Source organism: Hermetia illucens, chromosome 1 (assembly GCF_905115235.1).
Source record: "Hermetia illucens chromosome 1, iHerIll2.2.curated.20191125, whole genome shotgun sequence".
Taxonomy (NCBI): Eukaryota; Metazoa; Arthropoda; class Insecta; order Diptera; family Stratiomyidae; genus Hermetia; species Hermetia illucens.
This window is the reverse complement of record NC_051849.1, coordinates 12,631,689-12,643,741: the sequence shown is the minus strand read 5'-3', so window position 1 is coordinate 12,643,741 and position 12,053 is coordinate 12,631,689. Positions and strand designations below refer to the sequence as shown.

At 42.2% G+C, this 12,053-nt stretch overlaps 1 protein-coding gene across 4 annotated transcripts in view; it reads right to left on the bottom strand.

Moving 5' to 3' along the window:
* LOC119661393 (diacylglycerol kinase 1) overlaps positions 1 to 10,310 on the bottom strand; it is a 331,394-nt gene extending 321,084 nt beyond the window's left edge. For all 4 annotated transcript variants that reach the window (XM_038070718.1, XM_038070721.1, XM_038070719.1 and 1 more), the window contains exons 1-2: positions 9,536 to 10,310; positions 1,419 to 1,633 (exon numbers count right to left, since the gene is read on the bottom strand). The gene's annotated coding sequence lies outside the window, so the exon portion shown is untranslated. The remainder of the gene's footprint in view (positions 1 to 1,418; positions 1,634 to 9,535) is intronic.
* Between the last annotated feature and the right edge of the window lie 1,743 nt (positions 10,311 to 12,053).

Genomic DNA, 12,053 nt, shown 5'->3' with positions numbered 1-12,053 from the left:
AACCCTTCTGTGGAATCGGAAACGGTTTCATGGCTATGACACTAGGAAATGAAGAGGAACGGTTGAGGGAACTATACGAGCCTACCAGGGATGGAGCAGTCCAGGGCGCTTATTGGGGGATATGAATTCATGCGCACAAAGGATTGCTTAAACCTCACCAAAAAGAACCTCCGAATCATAGTGGGAATTCTCACTGGTCCCTGTCGGCTAAACTATCATCTAGGGAAGCTAGGGATATCTATAGACACTACTTGCAGATTTTGTGCGGAGGATGGTGAAACCTCTATACACGTCCTGGGACAGTGTCCGGCACTTGTGCAAAGTAGATCGAAGCATCTGGGAGAACACTTAATACCAGATTCAAAGTTGAAAGATCTGGAAGTAGGGAATATACTAAAGTTCCTGACGGTTATAGGCTTGTTTGAGATACTATGATTAATAGGTACACTGTAACTAGTAAAAGAGGCACAATAGTTCTTTAAGGACGCGGTGCGACTTTCCCATAACAGAATAATAATAATACCGAGGACGAAAGTGGACTTATTTTGGTAATCGCAAAAGTAAAAATTTGTAGATAGACTCATCCACATGGACCACAAGACCGCATCACTTTGGCAGGAACGAGGCTCTGTATTTGGTGGAATCAGTATGGTATGGTCTACTCTTGAGCCTTATGAAGCGGTTGATACTAAACACTACCAAGAAGAATTGAGCAATTTGATCCCCGCTTATTACTCATCATTTTTATAGAAATCAAAGTTAGTATCTCAAAATATGGACTTAGGCAATAGATAAATCAATGTATCCCGAAGAGCGTATGGGCAAGTTCTTTTCAGGGGATTCAATCGATTGTAAATATAAATAATTAGATAGAAAAATATATAAATAATAATTAAAACTTATATATAAATACGCGGCTAGATCCTCCTTTTGTGAGGAAGTAAGACAGTGATATCGGGTGCTGTAATTATAAACAGTAATCACCTTCATTTTAAAGATAAATAATAATAAACGCCGTTTTGTGATTATGATTATGAATGACACCGAAGAGTGATAAACACACGGCGGCTGGCGTTATCTTGATTAAACACTGATTTACGCTGATAACAATCCCCTCGTGTCCGTTGATCTATTTCAGTGACATATCTATGTTCAATGAATGATTTGCAACAGAAATCTGTCGCATTGCGAAATGCAAAAAACCGAAAACGTGGGGGCACTATATTTATTTAAATATGTACTCGTGTGGATATAACATTGTCAGTATAAATTCAGGTTCAGGTGTGAAAAAAAGCCATTTTTTGTTGGTCGTTGGTTCGACTATTTTAGAAAGGATGCGTGTTATGGCGCAACTTCATCCAAACTGTATCTATATCAGTACCTGTGTATAAAATAGATAGATAGCATAGATAACTTACGTGTTTTCTCAACTATCCCAACGAAATCCGGGGCGCCGCTAGCCTTGTATGATGGTAGGATGAGAGGTCCTTTCAGCAGCACTTGTCAGCACACACAGCTAGGATGGTTGAAACACCCTTCAACATTATCAACACATAACAATGTCATTCATGGATTCACTAATTGTTTTTCCGCGGGTAAATGTTGCGAAAGTTATTTTCATTTGTTCCGCGATCTGAGAAGAGTAAATTTTCTTTATTGAAAAAAATGTGAAAATTTCTTAATGTTCGTCGTCATCTAATACAAAAAATTTTCATTTTTTTCCCAAATTATTCAGATTTTCATGAAAAAATCCTCCAGTGAAGGTCACAATCTGTTGTGCGTAAACTAAAGGAACAGGTTGCATTTTTCGCATAGCACTACGGGTTTGTTTTCGCCAATTTTTTTTTTCATGTCGCCAATATTGAGGTCGTGGTCAAATACCGGCCACGCTCATCAAATAAAAACAATTTTTGACGAGACTGGTGCCTCCACCATGTGACACAGTGACGCCAAATGGAAAGCTTAAAAGCTAAAGATACAACCCCGACAATTTGCATGGGCGGTTGAATATTATATTAAGGGGTATCCAGATGTTTTCTCTGATTTTTTTTCGATTTCTCACCATTTGGAATCACCTTGTCTCCGCTGTCTGCTCGGGGAAATTGTGAATACCAACGGTTAGAAATAGACCGACAGAAACGTATGATTGACGATGAAATCACCGAAAATATGCCGCGCCTCTGTTTCCTCTCCCGTTGACGGTTCGCCGTTCATGCTTGCTCTTATAAAAATTCCAAAGATATTTTCAGATGATTTTCCTGAATTTTCATTTCGAGTAGTGATATTTTTTTTTCTTTTGATTTCATTAGAGAAAGGAGAATCAATACACACGCCCACGTGAGTTCTATCTGTTGGCTAGTGAGCAGACGACTATGTGGAAATAATATTTTCCGGAAAAGTTTTTCAAACGTAGACGTTATTGAAATATGCAATGGGGCTGAGTCAAAGGGGGGTTCACCAAAATAATTAAGAAAATTACCCCAACTCCTTCTCTGGTCGTTTCGATATAAAAATGATGGTCATTAAATGAAATGAAGAGTTTTACCGTTTATATCCAGCATTAAGTAATTTCAGCTATCGAATTTCTTGAAAATTATTCCGTTTTTATATTGAATAATCAAAAAGTGATGAGTGTCTTGTATTCATACATCGAAATCATCAGAATATGCAAGAAATCTCCATAAGAGCATTACACCGGCATACATTGGGTGTGTAAAAAAGTGTAACTTTGAACCTCTATGGAAGCACAATATCGAATAAATCCATAAAATATTCAAAGATTCATTTGACCTTTTACTTGAACTATAGATTCGTTCAACAAGAGATTTGCACCGTGTGAGAGCATCCAGCATTTGGATGAAATATAATTGACCTAATTGGTAGTGAATGTGAAACGAAAAGGTTTGCTATTTAAATGTACTTCTTTTACTGTGACCATCAACTATGCCAACAAATAACAATTAAATGTCACCTCTCACCGGTGGTCCAATTATCGTAAAAGTTTCCTGGAACTCAAAAAAGCGGATCGATTACCCTCCAACGAAAAAGAAATAAAAGGGTAGAGCCAAGATATACTCTTAGTCCAAAATAAACTCTGACCATCCAGGACCATATATCTACGCATAACTTCACCAAAGTACCCGCGGATAAGCGCTTGGTTGCCCCCTTGCTGGTCACTAGACAGAATTCATATGTTTTCAATATGACGTATTTGAGACCTATCCTGGAAACATTCTGTAACAAATACAACCGAAACTGGAGCAAAACTATGACATCCTGACTGTCAAAAAAACAAATCAAGAAACTGGAGACTCCTCGCCGGTTCACTTATGACCGATGATCTTCTGTGACTCGTTTGCTTGCGGGCGCTTCCTAAGTGGATAAAATAAAAGTCGTGTAAGTTAAACTCTAACCAGCAACGTTAATGGCGGAAACCGCTAGCACACCATTCCAGCTTGACATTAACGGTAAGCAGGCAAACGAGACATACCTCATCAACAGGGGACAGCTGTTTAATTTTTGGCTCTACCTAAAAACTCCATGGCGGAACCAGAGTCTTACACTCTACGCAGCCAACGGGACCACTATCAAGACTTTCGGCAAAAACAGCAAAGCTTTGGACTTCACCCTAAGTCGACCTCCTCAGTAGGAATTCGTTATCGCATAAATAGAGCATCCCATTATCGGAGCCGACTTTTTAGTTACCCACGGTCTTCTAGTAGATCCCCAGCGTCGACAACTGATCGATAGCAAAACCGGTCTCACTACGAAATGAAGAGTGATACAGCAGCAATCTACCCAAGGGAATGGTCCCAGAAGGCAACTGTTTCCAGTATCTTCAAACCCAGTTTCTTGAAATGACAAAACCAGCGCAGCGGAAAGAACGACCAAAGCACGCTGTGGAAGACATCATAGAAACTACTGGCCAGCCCATGGCCGCTAATGCTAGAAGAGTTCCCCCGGCAAAGTATCAAGCGGCAAAACAAGAATTCCAGTGAATGATGGACTAGGGAATCTGCCAACCATCCAACAGCCCTTGACCTCTGTACAACATGGAAAAGGCGAATGACACTATTCAACCCAGTGGCGACTACTGCCAGCTCAAGGCACACACTGTACCTGACAAGTATGGTATGCCCAACATAGCGGACTTCAACGGCAAACATATTTTCTCTAAGCTCGATCTGGTACAAGTTTATTTTGAGATTCCAATAGCAGCTGCTGAAATACCCAAAGCAGCACTTATAACGCCATTTGGATTGTTCGAATTCCCTCGAATGTGCTTTGGTCTCCGGAATACAACACAGACCTTCCAACGATTCATTGATTCTATTTTCAGAGATCTACCCTTCGTCTTCGCGTACCGGGACGATTTGCTTATTGCCTCAAAAGACGATTTAGAGCACGAGCACTACCTCAGGATAGTCATCAAGAGACTCTCAGTGAATAGAATCAACCTCAACCCTTTGAAATACGATCTTGACCAGCCAGAAATCGACTTTCTAGGTTACAAGGTAACATCACAAGGCATGTTACCACTACCTACAGGCAATCCAAGCCTACACACGCCTGGGGACGGTAATACAGCTACAAAGATTCCTCGGAGTGCTGAACTTCTACCGAAGATGCCTTCCACATGCAGCCGATTAATACACTTCCACACATGTCAAAGAAAAACGACAAGTTTCCGATCCTCTGGGCTGACTATGCAGTAGCTGCGTCCGAAAAATGCAAATCAGATCTTCAAAAGGCTACACTACTAGGTGATCCAGATCCAGAAGCAGAAATATCATTAGACTGTGATGGCTCAGATCACGGTATGGAAGCTCTGCTTCACCGAGTCAACGGAACTTGGCAGCCGCTTGGGTTCTATTCAAAGGTATGCAATGAGGCTCAAGGCAAATACTTCACCTATGATAGAGAACTTCTGGCTATCTACAGTGCCGTACGTCACTTTCAGCAATTACTTGAAGGCAGGCAATTTACCATCCAAATAGACCACAAACCTTTGGTGTTCGCCTTTGACCAGAAGACAAATATCGAACCAAGAAGAGCCAGGCAACTCATCTACATTAGCCAGTTTACCAGCGACATAAGATACCAGAGCGGAACCAGCAACATAATCGCCGATGCGATTCATCCTTACGGGACTTACAGACTAATCCGAACTTTCGATTCCAATGGATGTACATCCCCGAAAGGGAAACCTCTATTTTATGTGAAACAAACTCAAAACTACGGCCCTACTTGCCAGCCGAGTTCAGAACATCTTCGACAGCCTTCATAGCCTCAGCCACCCCAGAATCCGAGCTACTCTAAAGCTTTTTTCTCAACACTTTCCAACGATTGAACATCCACAAGCGTACCTAGAGGGGCTTTTTCGACAACATAGGCCCTCTACCTATTTCCGAGGAAAAAGGTTCTGTCTGATCATGATTGACAGATACACGCGCTGGGCTATTCCAGCCGAAGAAACTTCAGTGGAAACTACCGCCAGGGCATTCCATGACCACTCGATAGCGAAATTCATTGTGCTCAGAAGCCCTGGGTTTACCGGGGGCAGATTCGCGGTCTGCAAGGAGGAAGCATGCAAGCCGAGCGGAGGCAGTCGTGGCATTGGGCTATTTTCCAAGGGACGACATCCAGGTTCCACCAGAGCTAGTCGCTAAACTGGTGAAATACTGTGAGAAGAGAGCGTTACTAGTTCCCTTCAGTTGCGATGCCAACGTCCATCTCAAAGCCTGGGAAAGCAATACCTTCTTGAATTTATTCTTAGCAGTGAGTTAGAAACTACATGTTTTAGGGAACAATCCAACATTTGTCACCAGCACTAGACAAGAGGTACTAGACATAACTCTAGGAAATACTCTAATGCGCCTGCAGGTCTGGAATTGGAGGATGTCGGATGAGCCCTCTATGTCTGATCACAGAATAATCAGATTCGACATTGAGGGCAACTCCGAAATAAAAAGAATAATAAGGGATCTCAGAAGAACGGATTGGGATTCCTATGCAACGCATCTGAGCAACAACATGGCCCACCTTCAAGGGGGCGGTGACAGCAGGAGCGAACTAGAACTAGAAACAGTGGTGGAAAATCTCAACGCAGTCGTGATTGACGAATGTGAGACCAGTTGTTCGACTAAGACAGTTAAGTCATCAAGGAATGTATCCTAGTGGAATAGGAACTTAGCCAGAATGAGAACAGAGGTACGAAAACCCTTCAACCGGACAAAACAAACCGAGGACTGGCCGAAGTACAGCAACGCGATCAGGGAAGCAAAACGGAACAGCTTCAGGGAATTCTGTGAAGGAATCGACCAAACACAGAAGCAACCAGCAGAGGCTTTACAAAACTGTATCCAAAGACGGGACAATATCTTCTGTCTTTTTAAAGAAGAAAGATTGGGCATTTACCGAGAATGAGAAAGATAGAATATACCAGCTCAGAACTCATCTATCCCACGGTGGCAGGCGACAATATTCTGTCTGACACCCCAACAACGAATAAAAGGGGGAGAAAGGAGAACTCTAAACTGATAAAAGAGGTATGGTCGGAAGCTAGAGTAAGGTGGGCAATGGGAACCACTGCAAACACCCGGAGTAGATGACATCTTCCCAACACTAATCCGGAGAGGCCTAGAAAGCATCTTAGAGTCTCTTCTGAGGGTGGTAGAGGCCGGTATAGCCCTGCGATATACACTAAGGGTCTTTATTCCGAAAGCGGGTAAAAAGGATCCATTCCATCCTAAATTGTTCAGATTAATTTGCCTACCATTGTTCGCACTCAGAACGGTGGAGAAGATCATATACAATTATATTAAGACTAACATTCTAAAGCATAATTCCCTGCATTCGTGCCAATACGCTTACCGGGCAGGGCGGTCAACCAAATCTGCTCTTTACTAGCTGACGGATCTACTAGGAGACGACATAGAAGCAAACGAAATAGTACTGTGTGCGTTTTTGGATATTGAAGGAGCATTCGACAATACATCGCACACAGAGATACAAGATACCCTGACCCGCAAGGGAGTGGGAAACACCCTGACTTTCTGGATAGGCAAAATGTTAGAGAATAGGCAAATAGAAGTACCAACAGGTATGAATTCTATTGTCATGAATACTACCCGAGGTTATCCACAGGCTGGGGTACTATCGCCGGTTATGTGGAGTATGCTAGTGGACGAACTCCTGGACGTGCTAACAAATACTGGAATGCAGGTCCAGGGTTACGCGGACGACAGGGTCTTCTGCTATGGAACATAATGTATGATGGCGTTCTACCGCTCGTAGCACCTAAGCAGGCTATTATTATGGAATTCACAGATGACATTAGGGTAGGCTAAGTGCTTTCGTATGTGATCCGCCTACAGGGCAACATCGTATGAAGAACCACCCGTAATTACGGGGATAATTCCAGTGAATGTCCTAGCCGATGAAGCAAGTCGCTTGTATGAGAAAGGGAAAGCGAGCCTTAGCAAGCAAAGCGAACGAATGAGGTCAATGACTGCATGGCAAACAGCTTGGGACTAGGCGAAGTATATTCGAAGGCATACAGACTAATCCCGAACAAAAGGATGTGCACTATAGAAAATCATGGCAAGACGAATTACGATTTGACTCAATTTTTAAACGGACATGTGGGTACGGAAAGTATATCTATAGGTTCGGTTGGGATGAATCATCAGATTGTCCAACAATTGAGGGTGCAGCAGAAGATCCGTTTTATTCGACTGCCCAAGACTCGAACGCCCAAGATGAATCCTCGAAAATGAGCTACAGTCCCCCTTAATGGTGGAAAATATAGTTAGTATATGGTGAAATCGGATATCATGTGGAATGCAGTAGTTGGAGCAGTGAAACGGATGCGCCAACAGTTAAAAGAAGCAGAAGCTGAAAGGAGGCACAGAAGCGAAGCTAAAGTAACCAACACCACATAAAGGAGAAGCAAATATTCCGTGAACAGTTAATAACCTGAACAGCCTTGCGAAACAATTCCAAAATGGTGGCTCCCGGAGGGAGAGTGTGTAGAAAATATGAAAGATTTAAGGGGCTAAAAGTCCGGCATGTGCGTCCTCGATTCTAGATACGTACCCACGATGGATATCCTCCAGCCAAAACAAAAAATAGACAGACGGGCAAACGTACAGACAGTAAACCCATTTTAATAAGATTTTATTTTAGACAAAAATTTAATAGAAAGCAAAGGTTGGAAAAAAATTCCAAATAAAACAGTGAAAATTCGAGTCGAGAAAAACATGGATTTTTTATTCCTTCCTTCTCTGCCTCCCTAAGAGATGGAGTATTTCTGAAGTAGTGGAAAATTTAGTTGATATACCCGAGACCAGCCAATCCCCGATTCTACCATCATAATAAAAACTAATTGGCTTATCAGAATATCAATACTGGCTCAAACATGGTGCAATCTAACACCGACGCTACTAATAACGCGAGGAAGAGGCGAAACATATTGTTCAGTCATCATCTTTGATGTGAAAAGTATCTTCAGTTCAGCTCTAGACGGTCTCATATAATGGAACACCCAATAAGATAAACCCACCAATCTATCTTCTGCGAATCTTGAGGAATTACTTCACAGGTAGAGAACGTTATTTCAACCTGAAATCAAGGCACTGCGAGCCATAATTGAACAATCGGAGTGACCATGGGTCCGTGCTTGGGTCAATATCGATCAAGATTCAACAATGGTCTCCGAAAAACACAAGGCGGATGATACTCGAGAATAAAAGTAGTCGAAACAAAACTGTTACAATAACTGCCCTTACCCCGTCTAGAAAACGAAGGGACTTTTCTGGAAAAACTCAGGATATACTTGAAGTAAGTCATAACATTTTTCAATTCAAATTGGTATTAGTCCTTCCTATCAATATGGATTGGATTGTTTTAGTAACACTTGCAACCATTAATTGATCAAAGTCCCCCAAAATAATGAAAACCAGATTTAGAACACAATGCAATGAAACCGACCGCGAAGGTTCAATAAAATTCAGATGAACACCTTTTTCCACTTATCATGGACACAGGAGAAAACAGATGCTATTTATACAACAAATTCACAAAAAAATTAAAAATGGCTATGCATCTGCTCAAATTATAAGTCAATCAGATTGATTTCATCAGTTAGATAATATGAGGAATTGTTACAAATGCTTCGTCGATATTGCTGCACCAAAGTGGAAAAGTAGATGGCTAAGTTTTAGAAAGTTGAAATTGTGTTAACTAAATAGTCAGAAATTCTAACAGAGAAATTATGTAAGAAAGGACATCTCCCACCACTTCATTGCTTCTATTCATTCAACATCAATGCAAAGGAATTGCAGTACAGAGTGGAATTTTGAGTATGGGGGATGCATTCTTCCTAAAAACTTTCTCCTCTGCCTCAACAAAGTTCTGAACATATTTCCTAGAAGTGATTAATAATCGCAAATGAACTTTACATGTGTGTTTTTCAACCCCCCAATTTATATCATCTGCTTCCAAGTGAACAATCGACAAAATGATTTTTCATTACCACATCAAATCGCATCTATTAGGGCGTTTCAACACTAATTACGACATTAAGAAACATTTTCACTGATTTCATGACGACATTGCCTTGCCACCGTCACTCGACAGACAAATTAGCGCACAAAAGACACCTTTGTGGTTTGTTTACGCTTCACTTCGCATTACTCAACGCCGCGCCACTTTGATAACACTTTACATTGGCGGATGCCAGCGTGCGCTAGACTTTATCTGTTCAAATTCAAACATGGAGTTGGCTGCACGATGCGATTATAGTAGCACGGAAACATACTAGACACAAAACAACTTGCATTTACTACATTGGGGTTGTGTTCTGGAATCCAGGACCTCACAACGTATGGGAAACTGCCACACACGCGAGCAGACCACAATCCGAAAATAATTGCTGGGTATCAATCAGTACTATGGGGCTGGGAGGGTGCTCCCCCCAATTATGATAAAATCTGATCCTTTCCAAATCTGTCGAATGACTTCAATCACGAAAACTCATATTTTTAGAACACTTTTCCGAAATTTCCCATTCAAAAAACACACTTGAATTTGATTGTTCAACACCCAGTTCAACACCCAGTCAACTGTATCGCGAAGTCAGATTAGCATTGGCCGAAAAACGATTTTCCTCAATTAAACACAAAGTTCCTTTTCCCTTTTCCCAGCTTTCACACACATTGTACTCTGTTGGCGTTTCCCCCACTGAATTAAGGTAGCTCTCTGGACGAAGAAAACATGTTTACTAAAAGACCGGCCGAACTGAACTGAAACTCCAACGACCGCGGAAAATCTCTGTTGAAGAAAACTCCGAGAGGAAAATCCATTCAAGCTTTCGTGAACTATTTGAATACATGGAGACGCGTCGAAGCGTTCCGTTGGGGCTATCTTAACTTATGTACCAGTACCCTATCAAGATTTAATACACATGCATGGAATTCCAATCTTGCTCGAGATATTTTCGAATTTTCGAATGTTGCGCGCGCACTTGGGGAACCAACACCTGTGGTAGTGGCTGAACGAAGCACAGCGATCGAGTGATAAGATACCTCTCGCGACATCATAACTCCAGCAAAGAAGCTTTGACCCAATTCACTCAGATAGACGACCCCTCACTGGCAGCTCGCAAGCTAGGTCCTTCCCGAGAGCAGGGATACCTTTGGGGAAGAGAGATACTCTCAGCCGATAGGACGAAGAAAAAGGCAGATACATTGTTGAGGAAGGCAGGTTAGGTTAAGACCGTCTTCAAGAAACTTGCTGTCCTTTGACCTACACCATTCCATCCAATGCTATCCCGGAAGAAGCGCTCCTCTTGTCGTATGCCCGCAGGCAAACCCATTACAGCCTTTGATTCCTTCGCCCAGGAACCCAAGAATAAGGAAAAGTTTGAAGTAGTTGTTGTTGGCGCACTATGGTAATTTCTAACAGACCCACGTCATATTATAATCGTGGAGCACCCTTTCGCCAACGAGCTTTAAAGACTACAATAGTTAGTTCACGGCCTGTGAATGTTAGAAGAGGTGAATAGATTTTCCAATTATTGCCACGACCAAAAAAGTGTTAACAAGGGTGAAGGTGCTATTTTATAGAAGACTGCTATTATGTCGGTGGAGCACGGGAGCTATGGCTTTGAATGCCGTCACGTCTTCTGATAAGAAATTCTTTTGCAGAAATTGGGGCACTGACGACGGTGGATTAAACCAAGTTGGCCTCCAAGGAGAGTCATTAAATTCAAGTAGAGTTGCAATTTTAGAAGGAGTGCGTCCGTAATTGTGCTACTCATGGTAAATGTACGTGGCTGCAATGGAGGTGTATTATATTTCACCGTTGGCCTTAGAAACTGCAAATGGGATCCATTTCAACGGAAAATGAATGAAAATTTAATAGAAGGTTTTATATTCACTCAGTGAAATATGGGTTGGCGCCGGTGATAGTCACACCCTGTACGAAGTGACCCTACTATTCACAAAACGCTATTGATCTAGACTGGGGAGTCGAAAAACAACTCCCCCAATCCAGGATATCATGTAAACCGTGCCCATTGGATAGTTTGCAGTGACTGACTGTATTCAGCCGGAGCCTCGCTGATACCTGGTAGCCTCAGTAAGTTTGACCTTACCGTACTACGGGAGGCTATGGCGCGACTGACTCCCTAGCCCCCATACTCTCACGAAACAAATCTCAATCAAGAGTAAAACAAGTCGGAAAATGGGAAACTAAACATTTCAGGTATAAAAGGTGTTACATATTGCATTTTTGAGTCGTCATTTGCGGTCAAAGGATAATATAGGTCCCAGGCCGAAAACGTGGATTGGTACCCACGATGAAGCATGAAACCTGGGAAACGTCTGCCGAACTAACACCTACTACTATACCTACTATCAAACCCTATCTCACCTGGGGGCTCTTTCTTGACGAGAAGCTGCAGACAGGAGAAGAATGGGGCGCCTAAGGACGGAACAAATTGTAACAACCGGTCCTCCAGGTTGGCTTTTGGGTAGGACTGACAACCCTGC